General features: G+C 44.2%; 1 pseudogene; it reads left to right on the top strand.

Moving 5' to 3' along the window:
• Nucleotides 1-21,927, top strand: part of LOC118649884 — a 47,297-nt pseudogene extending 25,370 nt beyond the window's left edge.
• The last annotated feature ends 2,270 nt before the right edge of the window (nucleotides 21,928-24,197 follow it).

The raw sequence follows: 24,197 nt of genomic DNA, 5'->3' as shown, positions 1-24,197 counted from the left end.
TCTCTTCTCTCTCAGATGTATTAATTGGGCACATTATTATTTTTTTAACTGTAGTAAAAAAGATGGCATAAAACTTACTATCCTAACCACTTTTAAATGTACAGTTCAGCAGTGTTAAGTATATTCACATTGCTGTGCAACCAATCTCCAGAACTTTTTTATCCTACCAAACTGAAACTATACCTGTTCAATAATAACTCCCCTTCCCCGCTACCACAGACTCTGGCAACCACTCTTCTACTTTCTATCTCTATGAGTTTGACTACTTTAGCTACCTCATATAAGTGGAACCAGACATTATTTGTCGTTTAGTGACTGGCTTATTTCACTGAGCATAATGTCCTCAAGTTTTTTCTGTGTTGTAGCATGTGACAGGATTTCCTCCCTTTTCAAGGTTGAATAATATTTCATTACTAGAGCCCCGGTGCACGGATTTGTGCACCAATTGGGTCCCTTGGCCTGGCCTGCAGGGATCAGGCCGAAACCGGCAGTCCGACATCCCCTGAAGGGTCCCGGAGTGCAAGAGGGCACTCTGTGCAAACTTGCTGTCGCTTGGCAGCTCCTACGTTGAGTGTCTGCCCCCTGGTGGTCAGTGTGTGTCATAGCTACCAGCCAGTTGGCCGGTCAGCCGGTCACTTAGGCTTTTATATATGTAGATATATAGATACTGCATTTTGCTTATCCATTTATCTGTTGATGGGTACATGGGTTGCTTCTATCTCTGGCTATTGTGAATAATGCTGCTATGGATATGGGCATGTGCATGCTATCTTTAACCAGTTAACTGCCATGCATCCAAAATGAAAACCATCCCCACCCGCCATGATATTTTTAATTTAATTTAAAAAATCAATTTGCAATGAATATTATAAAAATTAATATATTACTCACAATTCGGGTGTTCTTGAATATTTTCAGCTGAAAATTCTCACGAAAAATTATTCTAAAGTTGGTCAGGGCTGCCACTTAGGGAAAACATTATATATATATATATATATATATATATATATGCACGTGGTGTGTGGGGAAGGTCCACCGCTTGTGTCTAAACTAGTTTTTGGACAAAAGAGACTAGGTCACACATCAAATATGCTAAAAATCATGAGTTCATATTACAGCTGTTTAAGAATATAACTCACCAATCCTCTGATTCCTAAAGAACCAACTTAACTGGTAACTAAGAGGAAAGGATAAGTCCTGTGGTCTGCCTTTCCAGTATGAGCTGTGTTCCACTACAAGTTTCTCTTTCTAGAAGTGTTTCAGTCTCAGCTTCTATAAATGAAGGACAGTAGAATTAGATTATCTGTAAATACTTAGTATGTTCCTATAAAAAATAAGAACTCTTTGTTGAACACATACCCACGATTTAATGACCACACTGAAAAATATCCAGTGTCCAAATGTTCACAAATGAAATCATTCAGGCAAGGATAGTCAATGAGCATAAACCACATAAAAAGAGACAACCAGATATTATCTGCCTCCTGTTGGGAGTCTACAATATCCACTTATAAAGTATTCCTGCCAAAAAAACAAAAATTGAACTGAACCCAATCAGGTCTTTAAATCTAACTACCAGTTACAGGAGATACTGGAGTCAGAGGAACATATTAAGGCCACAAGAGTGTCGTTGCAGATTCCAAAATTTGGGAAACTACAAGGCAAATGACCTGATTTCCTCAATAATAAAAAAAATCAAGAAAACACACACACACACACACACACACACACACACACACACACACAAAACAAAACAAACAAACAGGAAGAGGAATTTATACATTAAAGGGTTTTATGAGCCCAATCAGTATGGCTCAGTGGTTGAGCATCTACCTATGAATCAGGAGGTCACAGTTGGATTTCCGGTCAGGGCACATGCCTGGGTTGTGGGCTCCATCCCCAATGTGGGGTGTGCAGGAGGCAGCCAATCAATGATTCTCTCTCATCATTGATGTTTCTAGCTCTCTCTTCCTCTACCTTCCTCTATGAAATCTATCTATCTATCTATCTATCTATCTATCTATCTATCTATCTATCTACCTATCATCTATCTGTCCATCTATCATCTATCTGTCTATCTATCTATGGGATTTATGAGACAACTGGGGAAATTTCAATATGAATATTTTTAGTGAAAGTCATCGTACTGTGATTATATAAAAAATAGCCATACACACACCAAAATATTTACAGATTAAATTATATGCTACCTAGAATTCACTTCAAAATAATGCCCAATTGTGTGTATATGGGGAGGGGCCTGAATGGGTTGTAGATGGCCAAGAGTTGGTAAATGTTGAAGTCGACGATTGAAAGTTTATTATAGTATTCTTTCTACTTTTGTGTAAGTCTGAAATTTTTCATCAGAAGAGGAAAAATGATTGATGAATGAAAGGACAAATGAGCAGCCCTAACTGGTTTGGCTCAATGGATAGAGCGTTGGCCTGTGGACTGAGGGTCCCAGGTTAGATTCCGGTCAAGGTCATTTACCTTGGTTGCGGGCACATCCCCAGTAGGGGGTGTGCAGGAGGCAGCTGATCGATGTTTCTCTCTCATCGATGTTTCTAACTCTATCCCTCTCCCTTCCTCTCTGTAAAAAATCAATAATATATATATATATTTTTTAAAAAAAAGGACGAATGAGCAAACAAACAAACAAATATTCTGCTGTCCCTCCCTCAAGGTGACAGCCTTCAGGGATGATTGTACCCCCTCCCTATTCAAAGTCCAGATTGTTTGTTTGCTCTTTTGCTGAGTAACCTCTCCCATATCACAAAGAGGCTGACGCTGCCAAAAGCCTTGACATTCATTTTTCAATTCTCCTACATCAGATAGAACAAAAACCTGCATTGATTCCAATCACACCAACCTTTAAAAGCAATTAAATATACATTTCATGAGGCAGAAGCAATCCACAGGTAAATATCATCTGGTCCTTAAATAGTGTTTAATATTTTTCTCCTGGGACCTTAAAAACATCCCCTGTTTTCATCATGGCTCACTTATCTACATATTGCTTTATATACATATTGTTTTCCCTGGGTGTTATATAACATTTTTACTGTCAACCTGCCTTGAAATTAGGTCAACATTTACCTTTCAGGGGTTGATTTTTCTCTCTTGGGCTCCTCATGCCGTTGGCCTAGTTAGTCTTGGCCGATGCTCTCTGTCCTTTTGCTGAGCTGCAGGGCTCCTGCTGAAGTATTGGCCCTGAAACCACACCAATGGCTCCTTGGGCTCCCTTTGTAGGACCTGGAGCCCACTCCCAAGTCTGCTGTCCCCCTCATTTTAGGATAAAGAGGAGAAGAGCACATGATTTGGAGGAGGAAAAAAGGTTTTACAATTTTTTTTCCCGATGAAGGGCTAAATCTTGAAAGGGCATTCAAAATTTGAAAAAAAATTTTAAGTGAAAAGAATGCAAAAGTTGTTACTTTGAGATACTTTTTAACTTTTCTTTGTTGTGCTGAGAAAAAAGCCATTGCATTCAATAAAACCACATAAAACACAGAATAGGCAGAGTATAATAATTTCTTTTTAATTGAAGTAAAGTTGCTAGTTTCTAGCCTTTAAATTAAAAAGAAATATAAACTTTCAAGTCCTTGTAGAGACTAATTTTATTTTTAAAGCAGCATTCATTGCTTTAATAGAAACCTGCATTGGTTTAACACTTTCTATATTCTAATTGGAGAACCGTCCCTGGGAAATGTTAAATAAAGCATTTCACTATATTTGAAGTGGGAGTAGAGGCTGGAAAAAATACAGATTAACTTAAAAAACAACAGCACAATTTTATATTTATCAGTTTTAAGTTTTCTTCCTTTCAGATTCTCTAAACTATGGGCAGTATTCATGGTTTTGATATTAATGAGAACCCACTCATTTTAACATGTTGGGAATATTATGTCCTGACTCACCAGTAATTACATCTTTGTTCTGAATGAGTGTCACTGCCATGTTATACTCCCAAATTCCCTTTCATTTTATCAGTAAAATGAAAATGTATGGAGCAAACAAGTGACAAATCTTCGTTTCAGCAAAGAGGAGTCCCAGTTTTTGAAGAGGAGAACTTTGGCCCTAGTTGGTTTGGCTCAATGGATAGAGCGTTGGTCTGCGGATTGAAGGGTCTCGGGTTCGATTCCAGTCAAGGGCACATGCCTGGATTGTGGGCTTGATCCCCAGTTGGGGGCATGCAGGAGGCAGCTGATCAATGATTCTCTCTCATTATTCATGTTTCTATCTCTCTCTCCCTTCCTCTCTGAAATCAATAAAAACAAATTTTAAAATAATAATAATAAAATATAAGAAAAGGAGAATTTGGTAGTATAAGGTGAAATTCCAGAACCTATAACCTTAATATGTTTGGCAAAAATTTCTTGCAAGCATTTAAGAAATGACATAATTACTGGAAGACCATCTGGATCAACTAAGCATATCATATAAAATTTATCTCATTTGTTTTTTTTGAAGTTGACTCTAGCTTGATAGAGTACTGTGATGCTATAGTTCAGTGTTCTTAATTTCACCAGGCCATTAACATCATCTTTCATGTTATAAGGTGGAGCGATGTAAGGTCTGTAATAAGGAGATTTTAGAGAAAATAAAATAAGGTGACCCCAGTTTCTAGGGGAATATCACAGGGTGTGGCTCTTGACACCTCCTAGTGATATGATGTGAGATTGCATGGGAGTGGGCATGCAGGAGACATTTTGCAAGTCTGCAGATGACACAAAAACAAAGATGGAGGGATGTGCATTGTGATAGAAGAGTTTCAATGATGGTGACAGCTTGGAACACTGGGCCAAGGCTCACAGGAAGAAATGTAATGAAGATAAATGTAAACTGTTTAAAAATGTACCCGGACCCTAGCTGGTTTGGCTCAGTGGAAAGAGCGTCGGCCTGCAAACTGGAGGGTCCCGGGTACAATTCCAGTCAAGGGCACATGCTAGGGTTGCGGGCTCGATCCCCAATAAGGGGTGGGCAGGAGGCAGCCAATCAATGATTCTCTCTCATCATTGTTGTTTCTCTCTCTCACTCCCTCTCCCTTCCTCTCTGAAATCAATAAAGATATATTAAGATAAATAAATAAATAAAATAAAAATGTAGCTGGGATTTGTTGTAATTAGGGATGGTAAGACACACAGAAATGGAAATGACTGTCATTAAGGCAGGAGTTTTTATTATACTCACAATCCTCTAGAAACAGGCAGGGCCACCATGCAGGGCCACACCGGAAGCACAGGGGTCATTCAGGAAGTAGGGGGAGCCAGGGGAAATGCAGATTGAGGTTTCCTTGGAAAAGACAAGACAAGGCAAGGCAGGATGAACTGGTTTGGATAATTCCAGTGGACTTGGACTTGGGTACAGAGGCTGTCCCTACTTGTCTGATACCTGGCCCTGGGGTGATAAGGATGGAGACCACTGTTCCAGAGTGTAAACTCACAGTGAAAGAGGTGGTTGGGAGTGTGGGTTCTGGGTAGGTTTGCATCTGAAAGGTGGGCTTGCAGGCTAGTTTACTATCTCCAGAGGTTGGTTAGTCCCAAAATGTGCTGTCCCTCCTAAGCCAGCAAGGCCTCAAGATGTCAAAGCATCAGATAGAACCGCTAGAGAATGTGGTTATTACATAAATACAATGAACAAATCTCTTGCTGAGGAAAGGACAGGAAGATTAGGCTTAATAACTCATGTACAAAATCGAGGGCTTTGTTTTATCTTATGGTTGGTTAATGAATCAATAGTGCTACTTTGCTCTACATATAGCAACTTCTTATCTGTCAGATCTCTGCTCTTTTTAAAATACATACATATTTTTTATTGATTTCAGAGAGGAAGGGAGAGGAAGAGAGAGATAGAAATATCAATGATGAGAAAGAATCATTGATCAACTGTCTCCTGCACACTCCCTACTGGGATTGAGGCTGCAACTTGGGCATGTGCCCTGACTGGGAATCGAACCATGACCTCCTGGTTCATAAGTCGATGCTCAACCACTGCGCCACGCCGGCCGGGCAAGTCTTAGCTCTTAAGTCACCTCCTCAGGGAGGTCCTCCCTGGCCACCCTGTCCAACACTGCTCTCCATTCCCAGTCAGTCCCTATGACATTTGACTGTTTCATGTCCTCCTGGCCCTTATTCTCTCCCCACTCCCTCTCCAACCTGTATGTTCACCACTGCTGTTCCCTGTGTTTAGAGTGCTGTTCCCCACAGGATCAATGTTGCCTGTCTCCTCCCTCGTTTAGGTCTCTGCTCTCATATCACTCCCTCAGGAAAGCATTCCTCACCCCAATCTAAAACTGCACCCATTCCCTGTTCTCTTACCCTGCTTTATTATTCTTGTTGGCACTTACCACCATCGGATATGTTAATATTTATTAACTAGAGGCCCGGTGCATGAAAATTCATGCACTGGAGGGAGGGTCCCTCAGCCTGGCCTGCCCCCTCTCACAGTCTGGGAGCCCTCAGGGGCAGGAGGCAACCCGGCCATCAGGGGAGGGTGATACCCCCATCACACCTCTGCTGCTGCCACTACTGCCAACGCAAGCCTCGGCTGGCCCTGGTTACCTGAGCCTCAGGTGGCCCTGGGCGGCTGGGCAGCCGCCATCCGAGGCTTGCCTGTGCCTTGGTCCCACCCTGGGCAGCTGGAAAGCTGCCATCTGAGGCTTGCCTGCACCTCAGGCCAGCTCTGGGAGCTGGGGGGATAAGGGCGGGTCTGACCACACCGTGCGCCTGCTGCCCCCCCAACTGGGCTGATAGGACTGTGGAACTGCAGCAGCAGGAGCAAGGAGCAGCCGAACCTGCCCTCAGGTGGGTCTGGCCGCACCTCGGGCCTGCCACCCCTGGCGGGGCTGAGGGGACTAGGCGCCATCTTGTGGCTATGGGTGCCACCATCTTTGTGATGGTATGATGTCAATTTGCATATTCTCTCTTTATTAGATAGGATTTCTTGACTGGTCGTTCACCCCCAACTGTCTGTAACAGAATGAAACCTCCATAAAGCAGTGATTTTTTTTTTTTTTTTTCATTTCATTCCTGATTTAAGGAAGCCCTCCCATAGGATGCCTGGGTGAAATGGTATGTCTGGGATTTGCTTTAAAGACATTATTGAGCCCGGCCAGCATGGCTCAGTGGTTGAGCATCAACCTATGAACCAGGAGGCCACAGTTTGATTCCCTGACAGGGCACATGATGGGGTGAGGGCTCGATCTCCAGTAGGGGGCATGCAGGAAGCAACTGATCAATGATTCTCACCATTGATGTTTCTATTTCTCTCTCCCTCTCCCTTCCTCTCTGAATCAATTATATATATATATATATATATATATATATATATATATATATATATATATATAGGCATTAACAATTTAAAAATATGCTGCCATAGTCAAGAGTACCAGGAACTCACCTGAGAAACTATCTAATGCAAACTATATGTTTGAGTTAACATTATTATCACACTAGAGGCCTGGTGCACAAAAATTTGTGCACTCGGGGGAAGGGGGGGTGCCTCAGCCCGGCCTGTGCCCTCTTGCAGTCTGGGACCCCTCGGGAGATAACGACCTGCTGGCTTAGGTCTGCTCCCGGGTGGCAGAGGGCAGGCCCAATCCCTAGGTGCAGACCCTGGTCGGGCTCAGAACAGGGCCGATTGGGGAGTTGGGGCACCGCCCCTGTCATGCACAGAGCAGGGCGGATCGGGAGGTTGCAATGCCACCCTCAGTCACATTCAGGGTAGGGCCGATTTGGGGGTTGGGGCACCGCCCCCTGTCACACTCAAGGCAGGGTTGATGGGGAGGTTGCGGCGCCACCCCCCGTCACGCACAGAGCAGGGCGAATCAGGGGTTTGGGGCACTGCCCCATGTCACTTACAGAGCAGGGCCCATCAGGGGGGTTGGGGCTCCGTACCCTGTCACGCACAGAGCAGAGCCCATCAGGGGGTTGGGGAGCTCTCCCTGTCACTCACAGAGTAGGGCCAATAGGGGAGTTGGGGCACCGCCCCCTGTCACACACAGAGCAGGGCGGATCAGGGGGTTGGGGCGCCGCACCCTGACACACAGAGCCGCAGGGCGATCAGGGGGTTGGGAGCTCCCCCCTATCAGGCACAGAGCAGGGCTGATCAGGGGGTTGGGGCTCCTTCCCCTGTCACGAACAGAGCAGGGCCGATAGGGAGGTTGTGGCCACGCCCCCTGTCACACACAGAGCCGCAGGGCGATCAGGGGGTTGGGGAGCTCCCCACTTTCAGGCACAGAGCAGGGCTGATCAGGGGGTTGGGGCGCCTTCCCCTGTCACAAACAGAGCAGGGCCGATAGGGAGGTTGTGGCCCCGCCCCCTGTCACACACAGAGCCGCAGGGCGATCAGGGGGTTGGGGCGCTGCCCCCTGTCATGTTGATCCCGTTGCCGGGAGGCCTCGCGGCTCCGCTGATCCCGGTTCTGGGAGGCATATTACCCTTTTACTATATAGGATAGAGGCCTGGTGCACGTGTGGGGGCCGGCTGGTTTGCCCTGAAGGGTGTCCTGGATCAGGGTGGGGGTCCCCATTGGGGTGCCTGGCCAGCCTCGGTGAGGGGATGATGGCTGTTTGCATCTGGTCACACACCCTTCAGGGTGGGGATCCCCACTGGGGTGCCTGGCCAGCCTGCGTGAGGGGCTGAGGGCTGTTTTCAGGCTGGTGGGTGACGGAAGCTCCCAACCGCTCCTTTTTTTCTTTTTCTTTTTTTATTCTGGGCCAGCTTTAGCTCTGAGGCTCCAGCTCTTAGGCCTCCGCTGCTGAAAGCAGGTATCTGGTTTGTTTGCATTCTATAATCGAAACAATGTATAACTCCAGCTCTGAGATCCTGGCTCGCTGAAAGCAGGTTTCTGGGGTTTTGTTTAGCTTCTATATTTGTTACCATGTTTCAAACTGCAGGCTCAGAGGCCGGTAAGGCAGGCGGGGAACATTGGTTTCCTCCGTCACTGGAGCAAGCAAGCCTCATGTTAGTTTCAAGCTGCCTGGCTGCCAGCCGCCATCTTGGCTGGCAGTTAATTTGCATATCGCCCTGATTAGCCATGGGATGGGTAGCAGTCGTACACTAATTACCATGTTTCTCTTTTATTAGATAGGATAACAAAGACAGGTTATCCTGTGATAACTACTGTAGATATTTTACTCACATGTATCTTCTAAATTTACCATGAAAATTTTCAAACAAAATTATAAATAATAGTAGAATAAATTCCCATCAAACAAAACCTACATTAAATTATCATCAAGATTTTTGTCATATTTGCTTTCTTTTTCCCCTTCACTGTAATATTTTACAGTGCATTTCACATTTCAGATTTCATGTCATTTTACTCCTACATTATTCATAATGTGTCTCTAAAAATTATAGGCATTTTTCTTACATTACCACAAGGCCATTTATCACACCTCATAAAATTAACAATAATTCTTAGAGTCACAATACGCAGAGAATAATAAAAAATTCCGTGATTGTCTCAAAAAGTCTTTCTGCATTTTTTTTTTTGGTAGAATCGGGATTTAAACAAATTCCACACATGTTCTTTTGTTCTGTCTTTTCAGTCTTTTCAAATCTAAAACAGCCCCCCTTTATTTCTTTTACATGCCATTTGTTACATAATATGTTTGGTTTTTTTCCCCCTAAACTCAGTGTTTATTTCAGAAATACAGATGAGGATAAGGGGGGAACAAGAATGATAGATACTGCATGTTCAGTGGAGATACAGTCTGGGTAAGAACACTTAGAAACACGGAATGCAGGAGTAAGGATCTCACCGGTTTCTTGCATGGCAATCGTGGGGTGGGACCTTGATTGACTTACAGTCTGCTTCCTGCTTCCCCAAGATAATAAGGATTTTAGACGAGAGTGCTTTCCAGGTGCTGGTGGCCATCTCTGCCTCTGGAACACTTAGTTCAGTGCATGCTACAGAGGAGGTTATGTGTGACAGCTGAAAAACCAGGCAACGTTATCAGTAGATGCCATAAAACAATACACTCGTATTTTGTCTTAACGTGGAATATAGTTGTCAGAATTTAACCATGAGGCGGGTGACGAGAACATGTTTCCAGTCTCAGGTCTGCTGGTTTGGGTTGTGGGCCTTTGGGAAAATCCATAATCTTACAAGGCCTCAGTTTCCTCATTCATAAGATTTTATAAAAATAAATGTTAAAGTGCTTACTATCTTTGGTGTAAATTTTTAAATGAAACACCATTTTGTATAATATAGTGTTGCACTTTGTATAATTTTTTTTAACTTTTTTTTTAATTTCAGAGAGGAAGGGAGAGGGGAGAGACAGATAAAAACATCAATGATGAGAAAGAATCATTGACGGGTTGCCTCCTGCACATCCCCTACTGGGGACTGAGTCTGCAACCCAGGCATCTGCCCTTGACCAGAATCAAACCCCGGGACCCTTCAGTCCGCAGGCCAACACTCTATCCACTGAGCCAAACCAGCTAGGGCAGAAAATGCTGTCTTTAGACATCAGGTGTAGTAGAACAGGCACATAAACGTGGTATAAGCAGCCAGTAATCAGGTGAGAAACCTGCATTTTGTTAGTTACACCTTCGTATTTGTTCTCACTCTGTCCCTTTGGCATTTAGTGAAGAAATGTGAAAGCTGCAGCATGTCTCAGATGTGAAAGAGGAGACGGTAACAGGGGAGGGCCCTGTCTAGCACATTAATGAGGACTCTGTTGACAATAAGTAGCACCAACGCTCCGCCTCACCTACCCCAGGACTGTCACTGGAGCACTGCAAGGAATGCGAAGGCCCTGCAGCTGGGCTCAACATGGAACCAGGGCCTCCAAGCAATGGGCAGGCCCAGACGCCTTCTGTTTGGGGTTGAATTGTGAACCCCCAAAAGGTGTGCCAAAGCCCTAACCCCTGGTACCTGTGGACGTGACCTGGCTTGGAAATAGGGTCTTTGCAGGTGTAATCAAGTTAAGATGAAGCCATACTGGCGTAGGATGGGTCCTCATTGGGACAGACAGACAGAGGGAAGAATGCCAGGTGAAGATGGAGGTAGAGACTGGTTTACAAACCAAGGAGCACAAGGATTGCCGGCAACACCAGAAGCAAAGAGAAAGGCCTAGAGCAGATCCTCCCTAGACCCTTCAGAGGGAGTATTACTTTCAAGCCGCTAGCCTCCAGAACTGTGACAGAATACATTTCTGACATTTGAAGCCATCCAGTCTAAGACACCCGGTGATGGCAGCCCTGGGAAACGAATCCACCCTCTGCCTCCCGCTGAGTCTCTGTGTCACTCTTCTTTCATACGGCGGCACGCTAAAGGCTTCTGTTTCCTGGCTCCGATGGTAGAGAACCGTTGTCAACAACAACTTCCATGTTTGCATGACATGGCAATAGCGATACAGAGAGAGACTAAACAGCTTCTTTTTTTTTTTTAAATCCTCACCCGAGGATATTTTTCCATTGATTTTTAGGGAGAGTGGAAGAGAGAGGGAAAATCAGAGAGAAACATCAATGTGAGAGAAACACACCAATTGGTGGCCTCCTGCACAAGCCCCAACCAGGCCCAGGGAGGAGCCTGCAACCAAGTACGTGCCCTTAACCAGAATCAAACCCGGGACCCTTTTGTCTGCAGGCCAACACTCTATCCACTGAGCTTGCTAGGGCCAAACAGATTTTTTACATCCCTGTTCCAAATTGTCAGGGAAGGGATGTTACCAGCCTTGGAGGCCTGTGGTTCCCCAAGATAGAAATCAAGAGGAAACCCCAGAGAAATTTCCAGACAGATTTTATTATGCTTATGCTTGAGCACAAGGGAGGCAGCACAGAGGAAAGAAAGGTAGGTCTCTGGCTGGGGGGCTGGCTCTGCTGGGCTGCTTTTATAAGCTGGGGATGAGGCAGGCTTTTTGAAAAAAGCAGGCTTGCAGGATTTTCCATTTCAGGGTGGGGTGACTTCTTTTTCCATCTGCACTGCCTGGGAAGTATGCTTACCCTTGTGCAATGGGGACAAAAGGGTGCACTTCTCATTACCCTGGAAAGGTGTAGCAGTCAAGCCTTGATCACTACGCCTGTGGGTCAGTAGGTTGAGCCGGCAGTTAGAAGGGAGAGAAAATCAGCTGCCTCTGTGCTTCTGAGTAGGGAATGGAGGGGTGGTGGTGACATTTTTGTTTCCCTTCTAGCCACTGATCTTAATGTGGCTTCCTGGCCACTCAGTATTTTCCATTTCCAGGTCCAAGTGCTGTGCTGTCTCAGGGACACATGGTCCATCTCGGATTGAGTACCCATCTCAGGCCCCCTCAGAGGCTGCCTGGGTGGGATGATTTAGGATTACATCTATGAGGGAGGCAGGGCTGATGCTCAAATAATAAAACAGAAGTCCACAAGATAGGTTCAACAGAGAAAGAGGGGCAAGGGCAAAACTGGCAGAAGTCGGTGAAGTGAGAAAACCCCAAGGGAAAGGGAAAGATGGGGAGACAGAGATACCCGGGCCAGGTCAGCTACCACTTCCCTGCAGGATATTCTCCTGGGAATTTCGGCTTTTTCCTTCCTTCCTTCCTTCCTTCCTTCCTTCCTTCCTTCCTTCCTTCCTTCCTTCCTTCCTTCCTTCCTTCTTTCCTTCCTTTCTTTTCTTTTTTTTTAAAGAAAAATGTTTCATTTGCTAAATGCTTTAGTTATGTGGTTTTATTTAATCCTCCCAAACGCCATGTAAAGAAGCAATTCTCATCGCTACACATGCAGAAACAAAGGCTATAAAAAATGAAGTTAGATGTTCAAGGTTACATTGCCAGTATGTTACTGAGTCAAGATAGCACATAAATATAAGAGACATCTGGCCAGCGATGGGAGAGTTGGACAGCATACATTTTATGGTCTACTAAACTCTAAAAATTCTAGGAATGTTGATTCATAGCAATATTAACAGTACTCTTATATAATATATTTTTATAAGTACCTTGAAGTACTTCGCACTCATAGCAATACTAACAATACTCTCATGTAATATCTTTTTTTATAAGGACCTTGAAGCACTTCTCATATATTTCCATTGATTTTATATATTATCCTAAGATATTTTGATATAATATAAAAATATTTTTAAAAGACAAAATAATGTTTATGTTCCAATCTAATCTTTTAGTTACCATTGGTTTAATGGATATGTATTTCTTTAAAATATTGCTATTATTCCTTCTTTTAAATAACAACATATTAAACTGCAATATATTAGCAAATATTTATTTTAGAGATGCCTCTTACCACTTCTACCAAAGCACAGAAATGTCTTCCTACTTTCTTCCAATAAGGATTACTGGATTGAGGTCAGATTCTGGATTTTGTTTTCCCACCACTTACTTTGTAATGTCTGTTTTGTTCCCACGCTTTTCTCATAATTCTCAGAGACTTAGGTTGTTCTTTAGGTGTGAGTCCTCAAGTGTAGTTTTCTGCACAAAGCAGCGTCTCTATCGCCGCCCCTATTCTGTGTTTCAGTGCCTGGATCCCCTAGGCTGTGCAGATTTTGAAGTCTCAGACATCGATCAATGGCCCGATTACAGAGACCCCAAGGAGTGGATTGGATCTAGTATCTTTTGGCCTCCCTAGTTTCTTAGTCAGAGTTTGCTCCTGAGGATGGAGGTGGGGGAAGTGTTGAAGAAGTTGAAAATGGGGGTGCCTCTATACCAGGCTTTACCTAGTTTTCTCCTAGTCGTTCAAGATCATCCCATCTTCCCCCGTGGGAATTATTTTCCTTGGAGGGTCTCCTCTCCTCCCCCTCCATCTGGTCCATTAGACAGATTCACATTTCTTGTATTAACATGACTTTGATTCCAGTATTGCTGAAATTACTCTGGCTTTATTTTGCTAAGAGAGCATCTGTCTCTCCTCCCCCCAACACACTCTCCTTGGTTATTTTTTGGGCTAACTGACAATAAATTGTGTTATTCCAGAGCCAACCTGTTGTAATTCCTTGTGGTTTAGGGCAATAGAGAAGACTCAGTTTACTCCTCATGAAAACACTATAAAATGGAATTCACATAAAATATAATCAGATGAACTCCATCACTGCAGCATCCATAAGTCAATGTAGTTTGAACCCAATTCCCCAGGATTTAGGTAATAGAAGAGTAAGGCAAATATAAAAAAAGGAGTTTGGTTATAATAACTTTCCCCCCCACACACACACAAAGGAAATTCTCATTGAAGGTAGGTTATCATTCATTGTTAAAAGAGACCGCGCTAAGGACAAACTTTAACTGACATGCCATCAAATGCAGTTTGAAGGAAATGTAAAGAACATTAAGTAGGAGAAACTAAGATGGTGGCATAGGTAAACACCGAAATTGCTGCCTCCCACAACAACTTCAAAAATACAACAAAAAGACAAAACGGACATCATCCAGAATGACAGGAAGGCTGGCTGAGTGTAAATTCTACAACTAGAAGAAAAGAGAAAAGCACACTGAGACTCAGAGGAGCTGCGGAAGTAAAGTGCAAAGGTACAGAGGCTTGAGCGCACGCGCGGAAAGGGGCTGGTACCTGAGGATGCGGCTGTCTTTTTGAATCGGGAGGGAGTCACAAGCTCCCGACTGCTCTGAAGTCCAATTCCAGGAAGTCTCTGGGGACCCAGGACTCATACAGGGAGAAACTGGACTGTCTGGCAGCAGGCAGAACTCTGAACTTGAGGGCGGCTTTCCCTCAGAGGTGCTTGCAGCAATTATCGGGACACTGAGACGCGCGGCCCCTTAGGGCAGGGCTGAGGACCAGCCATAGCTGCTTGCTCCGCCCTTTGATTCCCTGAGACCCGGGCCCACCCAGGCTGCAGCAGAGGCTTTTGCATATGAATGCCCCGGCCCTTTGCAACCTGAAAATTACCTAACAAATTGCAGCTGGGCCAGACAGACCAAGAACTTCCAAGAGAAGACCCAAGGCCTCACAGCAGCTTGCATTGCTTCACAGCTGGGCCTCATCAGGGCACCTCCAAACTCCAAAAAAGGAAGGGGAATCTGCAGTTCTCTTCATAGCTCCTGCTGGGTAACCTCAGGCAGAGGCTAAATTAGCACCTCCTTAGATCCAAGAGCCAGTGTACCCAGTGGTCAGAGGGGGACCATCCAGATTACAACTCCTCAGATCCATAAGGGACACACTCAGGGTGCAGACTCAGTGAGCACCAAAGCCCCACTGAAGCAAGTCTTGCCCCAGAAGGGTGTCTTCAGCACAGAAGTTCTCCCACTGCAGACACAGCTGATTGTCACTGCCAATTGGCCTGGAGGTCAATTCCTCCCAGTGGTCCTACAACAATCAAGGCATAACTACAACAAGACTGTGCACAAAGCCCACAAGGAGGTGCACCAAGAGTTTCCACCTCAGGTAACTGGGGAGGCTGAGCCACTGGGCCCTATAGGACACCTAGCACACAAAACCACTCTACCAACACAGGGAAGCATAAAAAATGCGGAGACAAAGAAACTGGTCACAAATGACAGAAATGGAGGAAAGCAAACGACTGGATATAGAGTTCAAAACCACGTTTATAAGGTTTTTCAAGAATTTTATGGAAACCGCCGATAAATTTAGTGAGACCCTGGAGGATATGAAAAAAGACCAACTAGAAGTTAAGCATACACTGACTGAAATAAAGAATAATATACAGAGATCCAACAGCAGACAAGAGGATCCCAAGAATCAAGTCAAAGATTTGAAATATGAAGAAACAAAAAATACCCAGCCGAAAAAGCAAAAAGAAAAAAAGATTCCAAAAATACAAAGATAGTGTAAGGAGCCTCTGGGACAACTTCAAGCGTACCAACATCAGAATTATAGGGGTACCAGAAGAAGAGAGAGGGCAAGATATTGAAAACCTATTTGAAGAAATAATGACAGAAAACTTCCCCTACCTGGTGAAAGAAATAGACTTACAAGTCCAGGAAGCGCAGAGAACCCCAAACAAAAGGAACCCAAAGAGGACCACACCAAGACACATCATAATTAAAATGCCAAGAGCAAAAGACAAAGAGAGAATCTTAAAAGCAGCAAGAGAAAGACAGTCAGTTACCTACAAGGGAGTACCCATACGACTGTCAGCTGATTTCTCAACAGAAACCATGCAGGCCAGAAGAGAGTGGCAAGAAATATTCAAAGTGATGAATGCCAAGAACCTACAACCAAGATTACTTTATCCAGCAAAGCTATCATTCAGAATAGAAGGTCAGATAAAGAGCTTCACAGATAAGAAAAAGCTAAAGGAGTTCATCACCACCAAACCAGCATTATATGAAATGTTGAAAGGTATTCTTTAAGAAGAGGAAGAAGAAAAAGGAACTCTTACCATTTGCCACAGCATGGATGGAACTGGAGAGTGGATAAATACCACATGATCTCACTCATTTGTGGAATATAATGAACAACATAAACTGATGAACAAGGACTGATCCAGAGATGGAGAGGCATTGATTGGCCTGTCGGGCCTTGGAGGGAAGGTAGGGGAGGGTGGGGGTAAGGGGGAAAGATCAACCAAAGGACTTACATGCAAGCATATAGGCCTAACCAATGGACACGGACAATGGGGGAGGGGGGGTGTGGTGAGGGCATGAGCGGGGGGGGGGGGGTAGGGGGCAACATGGGGATAAGGACACATATGTAATATCTTAATCAATAAAAAATATATTTTAAAAAAAAGAACATTAAGTAGACAATAACTATTGTTTTATATTAGAAAACGCCCCAAAAGCTTCAGGAAGACAGAAAAGAGAGGTCTCCTAAAGTTCAAATGCCCTCAGAGACCCTCAGCAGCGAGGGTTGGGGAGCTGCAAGGTATAACTAATTCCACAAATATTTGAACAAAGAGTATTGAGAAGAGCAGTTTTGGAATAAACGCTGCTGGGACCATCTTTCCCGCTACCTGCCAAGCCCGATACCTGTTTCCTACCCCTTCAGGCCCCAACTTAGCGCACCTTCCTCCCAGGAGGCTCCCGGTGCCCTGTGCATCTAGGTGCCCCAGCCTCCCTGGTCCCTGGTCCCACCTTCTCGGCACTTCCCTGGCAGTAGAGGGCTTGCTGCCAGCCAGTGCACCTCCCTGGCTGCACTGCCAGCTCCTCCTGGGCCGGGCCGCCTGGCACACATCCCAGCACACCATGTGCTCGAGGTGCTTGAGCTATAAATGGACGGTGGAAATTTCTTTGAAGATATTCAGATTTTCAAAAGCCAAACCCCCAATTATGTTTAATGTTCTGTGGCAACAGGGGAAAGAGAGGAAGTGCCTCTAAAGGAAATGAGGAAAGAGTGAGGGATTTCCTCCAAACTAAAAAGGAAAGAGGGGTCTGTGGTCCTGCAGGCAGCAGAGCCCGGCCTCACCTGTGTTCCCACTAAGAGGGCAAGGGAGTCGCAGAGCTATCGCACTGACCCAACGTGCAGCCCACGACAGTGATGTGGTCCCCAGAAGGTCTCCCTGACACCTTGGTGCTATCTGAGCTGCTGGGACTCTGCTGTCCTATACGAGGTGCAGGGGAGGGACTGAGGTCAGCCCCCCAATGACTGAGGGTGAGTTCTTCCTGCCAGGTGGGATGGAGTTTGGAATAGAAATTGATTTAAGTAATACTTTTGAATGCCCAGCTTTGGAAACAAATATAGGGTTGTTTCCACCATGGAAAGAAATCAAAGTCTATTCATTCCACTATGGAAAATAAAATCAAAGTCGCCAGTTAATTACAGTATGAATCTGTTTTGATGACTAATTTGTGAGAACTGAAGAAAAACGTAGGAGTAATCAGCATCAAATTACATTAAGATGGTCAATGAAATCATTTGGAGGTGATGGGTGGTGGAAAGTTCTTTAGGTGACTGGATCATAAAAACTGGAATGGAAGAATTACTAAGAAATTAGAGGTTTTTCCTTGGAAATGCTTTAAAATAAAAAAGATGGATAGCCTCTGTCTAGCAAGGAGCCTGGGGGTTGACTAGATGCCATTAGAAAGTCCTTATTAAGTCTCTAGTCTATGCCGAAAGAAACCAAATAAGAAAATAGATGCACATAAAGTCAGAAAAGGCTTCGGGGAAATAGTTAAGTGTAAACCAGAAATTTACTTCTTTTGGGTTGTGGGAAAACGCTAAAAGTGTACAGGTTTTATTTGTAGAAGCATAATTTCAAATTTTGGATAATTAGCTCAGTTTGGAGTAGCTTAATGCAAGTAAAATGGGAAACGTATGAAATGGTAGCTTAATTAAGGCTAATGATGGTTTAATTGCACATCAATACCCATAAAAAAGAAATTTGTAGGAATATTGGTAGAAAGACTTCTACAATTATAATGAATTTTGAGCTGTACATCCTAATTTCCTTTCTGTCATATTTCATTCATAGGCTATGCTTTGTATATAGTAGTAAGCATTCAATTAATATTATAGGAATGAATGAATGATGGTGTGTAATGACCTCTTGGGTATGTAAATAGTGTTAGTCCCTTTTGTCAAAGATGGAAAGTTTCCACCTTTCTGAGTGCCCATCTGTCCACTCATCTCCTTGTTCCTCTTAGAATTGCTAAATTGTTGGATTGTATGGATAGTAGGTGAAATCATATGCCCTGAGGAGATCATCTCTTTCTTTGATATTGTTGCTGAATGAACATTGATAGGAGAGAAAGTAAGAAAGGATCTTAAACATAGGAAAATGCATACAACTTCACAAGTAAGAAGTAAGACAAGCAACCCAAAATATACTGAGATATGTTTTTATACCTATCAGACTGAAAAACACACACATAAAACTGTGACAATCCACCTTGTGATGAGGCAGGGGGGAAGTAGAAACTTCCTTTCTTTTTTTCTTTTATTAATATATTTTTATTTATTTCAGAGAGGAAGGGAGAAGGGAGAGAGAGATAGAAACATCAATGATGAGAGACAATCATTGACTGTCTGCCTCCTGCACGCTTCCTACTGGGGATCGAGCCTGCAACCCGGGCACGTGCCCTTGACCAGAATCAAACCTGGGACCCTTGAGTCCGCAGGCAGATCCTCTATCCATTGAGCCAAACCAGCTAGGGCAGCAGGAACTTTCATACGCTGCTGGTCTAAGTGTGAATTGCAACAACCCCACGAAGGGCAATTTCAAAAAGTGCATCAGGTATATTCATACATGTACAGAATTGTTGGAGCACAGAGTTACTCATGGGAGCATTGGGTACAATACCAGATAGGAATGGAGTACTATGCAGACATAAGAAATGAGGAAGCTCTTTAAATGGTGGATATGAAATTATTTCCATGATTTTCCCAGAAAAAAAATAATAGCATGAAGTTCTGCCATCCCGTCTAAACGGAAAAAAGAACATATATTTGGATTGGCTTGAATTCTCTAGAAAAGGAAAAAACGATGAGACCTTGCTGAGTAGCCCAGCTGTTTAGAGCATTGCCCTGATATCTCAAGGTTGTGGGTTCCATCCCTGGCCAGGGCACATACAGGGATCAACCAACGAATGCATAAATAAGTAGAACAACAAATCAACGTTTCTCTCTTCCGTCTCTTAAAAAAATAAAAGAAGGAGGAGGAGGAGGAGGAGGAGGAGGAGGAGGAGGAGGAGGAGGAGGAGGAGGAGGAGGAGGAGGAGAAGGAGAAGAAACTATTGACAAGGGGCCTCTTTTGGGGTGGGAAATGTGATGAGGATTGAGCAACATAAGGGACAGGGGAACAGGAAAGCTTTTCATGAAATACCTTTAAAAATAGCGTTTATTTAGAATCAGGTAGTGTGTTCTCTTTTGAAATTTGAAAGGGGATGATGATGCTGTGCTCTGCCATGTTGTTTCCTCTATCTGCACACACTCATCCTTGCTGGAGGTTCTTGTATTTGGGGGGCACCATTTGAGCTAAGGTTCTGTGCTAAGCCTCGGCTGCCTCTGCGAGCTCAGGATACGGTCCTAGGACATGGTTTTTAACCTGGCTGCACATGAGAATCTCCTAGGAAGCCTTAAAACTCCCGATTGCACCCCAGGTAGGTTACATCTGGCTCTCCGGGAGGGGGAAGGATGACTCAGGGGTAACTGAGATATTTAAATCTCCCCTCTGACCCTCCAAGATTCCCTTATGCACCCAAGTTTGAGAACCGCTGGCTTACATACATAATTACTTCCACGTTTCACATGTACTCTCATTCCCTGTGTCTCTCTGTTCTTCTGGGACTTTACAGCTACCTGAGGTGACCAGCAGATACTGTTTAGGCATTTCCAACTCCCTTGTCTAAGACATTTGTAACTAGAAATTGTTAAAACAGATAAACAAACTGTAGGGAGCGACTATAGGGTTAAGCCTTGGACTGACCTGTTGGCAAAGCCACAAACAAGTCCCAGCTTTGAGGGCACAGTCCTCTTAGCATAATTGGGCTTGTCCTTATGATGCTCCCTAGATCTTATCTGGGTAGCTAATGGGCTGAGGGAGATGCAGCAAGTGCTGCCAAAACAAGTAAAACTCACAAGAACATTGTAACTATGATGACCACTACCTTGTTTACCTCTGGCTATAAAATAAAGGCTCAGCTTGCCTCTGGATCTCTCTCTGTGGCCTCAGCCAGGCACAGGGAGATCTACCTAGACCCAGCTTATTCTCTTTGTCTGCCATTTCTTCATCCATTCGCTGCCCTCACTCAGGCTTGCAAACCCTTGGCTGAGCTGGCTTGGCACATGTGGCGCCCAACATGGGGCCTGAGTTCAGGGGAACTACAGTTGTCAGGTGAAAGGATGCCCCAATGAAGCGCGTGCAGAAAACAAGAAGGAAGGTGAGGAGCGAAGTTCAGTGATATAACTAGGTGTAAAACATGGGAAATTCAGGATCGCAGGAAAAGAATTTATACGTACCCATGCTTAAGGCTATGCTCCAAGCACGGGGCTGTTCTGTGAGGTATCAACAGCTTTTCAATTTGTTGGATTTTCTAAGTAAGACCTGCCCATGGTTTCCTGAAGAAGGAAAGGTAAATGCAGAGGCATGGGAGAAGGTAGGAAAACAACTAAGGTCCAGGGAAAATTCCTGCCTACTTAACCCCACTGCAGCCTTTCCAGCCGGCTCAGTAAACCTTTATCATGTCAGCCCGGGAAGCACAGGATTGGCAAGTTCTTCCTGGGTGATAGATCAGGACTCAGGCAATAGCAGAAAGCACCAATCCTACTGTTAACACATTGTATGCAGGAAACGTGTTTACACGTTTTATGTATTTATACGTTCTACCAGTGTAGTAGAGCGCGGGACACGTATTAATACGTTTTTTATAGACTAGCGGTAGAATGCGGGTAACGTATAAATACGTAAACTAAAGTTATCGTAATTTTACTGAACGTTGCCATTTGTGCAAAAAATTAGCAAAAATGGCCCGCGCCACCTGTTAGCGCGCGATAAAAACTATCTGTAAACAATGTGGTAAAATGCAACTATAAAAACAAAAAAAAAAGTGGGGAGAAGAATGTTATCTGTTAAATTGAAAAATTTTATTTGTTAAATTTTTTGAATTACGATGCAGAGAGTTGTACAGTGGCCAAAAGGCATCAGACTTCCAGTATAATAGCCTCTGCTGGGTTAGCCCAGTGGAGGGATGCACAAACCAGACAAGAGTTTTACCAGATCTAGTAATGATGCGGGGAAGAGGTTGTGTTTGCATCTTTTCAGAAGGAGCAGCACAGCCAATTTGGGTGCCAGAGCATTACGTGTGTCACCACGATGGACCCAGAGAAGCTCCTTGTCCCTTTGCTCAAAAGACTGAGAGTTGCCCTGATGATAGCAATATGGAAAAAGAAGATGATGAAGGCTACTCAAGGGACCGAGGTGCCAACATGGGGTCAGCTGGAGAAGTTAACAACTGAAGCCCGGGAGATGGTAGAAAAGCAAGATGTGGAAGCTACTCGCTCAATCATGTTTCTGGCTATGCTAGCATTGGTTAGCTGTCAGTCTTCTGCGAAGTTTTGCGCAGCCAAGTCTGAGGACTCTGAGTAAATCAGCAAAAGAAATTTTCATTTAGCAGAAACTCACTTATTGCTGTTTTGTATTGGCATTGTTTTGTTATTCTTACTAGTTTAAAAAATGTTAACACGTTGGCATTGTTTTGTTAATAGCCAGAGCTTTATGTTTAAGTTTTAAAATGTTAACATGTCTGTAGTTTGGGTTTTGCATTGGCATTGTTTTGTTATTGTTTTAATAGCCAGAGTTTTGTTCTTGATGCTTAAGTTTTACTTTCATTATAGTAGCTTAAAAATAAAAAAAAGGACGAGATGTAGGGTGTGGCTATAGGGTTAAGCCTGGAACTGACCTGTTGGCAAAGTCACAAACAAGTCTCAGTTTAGAGGGCACAGTCCTCTTAGCATAATTAGGCTTGACCTTATGACACTCCCTAGATCCTTCCTAGGTAGCTAATGGGCTGTGGGAGGTGCAGCAAGTGCTGCCAAAACAAGTGAAACTCACAAGAACATTGTAACTATGGTGACTACTACCTTGTTTACCTCTGGCTATAAAATAAAGGCTCAGCTTGCCTCTGGATCTCTCTCTGTAGCCTCAGCCAGGCACAGGAAGATCCACCTAGACCTAGCTTATTCTCTTTGTCATTTCTTCATCCATTTGCCGCCCTCACTCAGGCTTGTAAACCCTTGGCTGAGCTGGCTCGGCACAACAAACAAAAACACCAAACACCAAAATAAAAAAATAACCCCCCCCAAAAACAAACAAACAAACAAACAAACACCAAACATCTGCTAGAATGTTAGTCTTTCAGTTAGAGTTTGACAAACAAAGATTTAATACCAGGTTCATATGTTTTGTGAATTTAGAAAGTGATTAAGAAATTTGTATTAAGGAGGGAACCAAGATGGCGGCATAGGTTAATGCCGGAGTTTGCTGCCTTGAACAACTACTTCAAAAGTGAAACTAAAAGACGGAACGGACATCACCCAGAACCACAGGAACGCTGGCTGAGTGGAAGTCCTACAACTAGGAGGAAAGAGAAACGCATACGGACACTCAGAGGAGGCGCAGTGCTGAAGTCAAATTCTGAGGTGCGGAGTGCGCAGAGCGGGCTGGTGGCGGAGGGCGCGGTTGGCGTTTTCAATCGGGAGGGAGTCGCAGACTCTGAGCTCCAGATACAGGCGAGTCTTTAGGGACCCAGACTCAAACGGGAGAAGTGGGACTGTCTGGCTTCGGTCAGAGCGAGTGCAGCTTTCTCTCCGAGGCTTGCAGCGCGTGCTGGGACTCAGAGAGGCAGAGCCCCTGGGGACAGGACTGAGAGCCACCATAACTGCTCTCTCCGGCCCACCCTGTTGATCCTGTGCGACCCGCCCCGCCCAAGCCCTGCACAGAGGCATTTGCCAGATAGCCTCAGGCAAACGCCAGATTAGCACCTCCCTAGAGGACAGAAGTTCTCTCACTGCAGACACAGCTGATTCTCATAGCCACTTGGCCTGGAGGTCAAACCCTCCCTGGTATTAGCTACAACAATCAAGGTTTAACTAAAAGACTGCGCACAAAGACCACTAGGGGGTGCACCAAGGAAGCATAACAAAATGCGGAGACAAAGAAACAGGACAAAATTGTCAATGGAAGATATAGAGTTCAGAACCACACTTTTAAGGTCTCTCAAGAACTGTTTAGAAGCCGCCGACAAACTTAATGAGATCTACAAGAAAACTAATGAGACCCTCGATGCTATATTGGGGAACCAACTAGAAATTAAGCATACACGGACTGAAATAACGAATATTATACAGACTCCCGACAGCAGACCAGAGGAGCGCAAGAATCAAGTCAATGATTTGAAATGCGAGGAAGCAAAAAATACCCAACCGGAAAAGCAAAATGAAAAAAGAATCCAAAAATGCGAGGATAGTGTAAGGAGCCTCTGGGACAGCTTCAAGCGTACCAACATCAGAATTATAGGGGTGCCAGAAGATGAGAGAGAGCAAGATATTGAAAACCTATTTGAAGAAATAATGACAGAAAACTTCCCCCACCTGGTGAAAGAAATGGACTTTCAGGTCCAAGAAGCGCGGAGAACCCCAAACAAAAGGAATCCAAAGAGGACCACACCAAGACACATCATAATTAAAATGCCAAGAGCAAAAGATAAAGAGAGAATCTTAAAAACAGCAAGAGAAAGAAACTCAGTTACCTACAAGGGAATACCCATACGACTGTCAGCTGATTTCTCAACAGAAACTTTGCAGGCCAGAAGGGAGTGGCAAGAAATATTTAAAGTGATGAATGCCAAGAACCTACAA

This window comes from Myotis myotis, unplaced genomic scaffold, assembly GCF_014108235.1.
Source record: "Myotis myotis isolate mMyoMyo1 unplaced genomic scaffold, mMyoMyo1.p scaffold_m19_p_3, whole genome shotgun sequence".
NCBI classification, from domain to species: Eukaryota; Metazoa; Chordata; class Mammalia; order Chiroptera; family Vespertilionidae; genus Myotis; species Myotis myotis.
The sequence above is the reverse complement of the archived record's forward strand: the minus strand, read 5'-3'. Positions and strand labels throughout refer to the sequence as shown.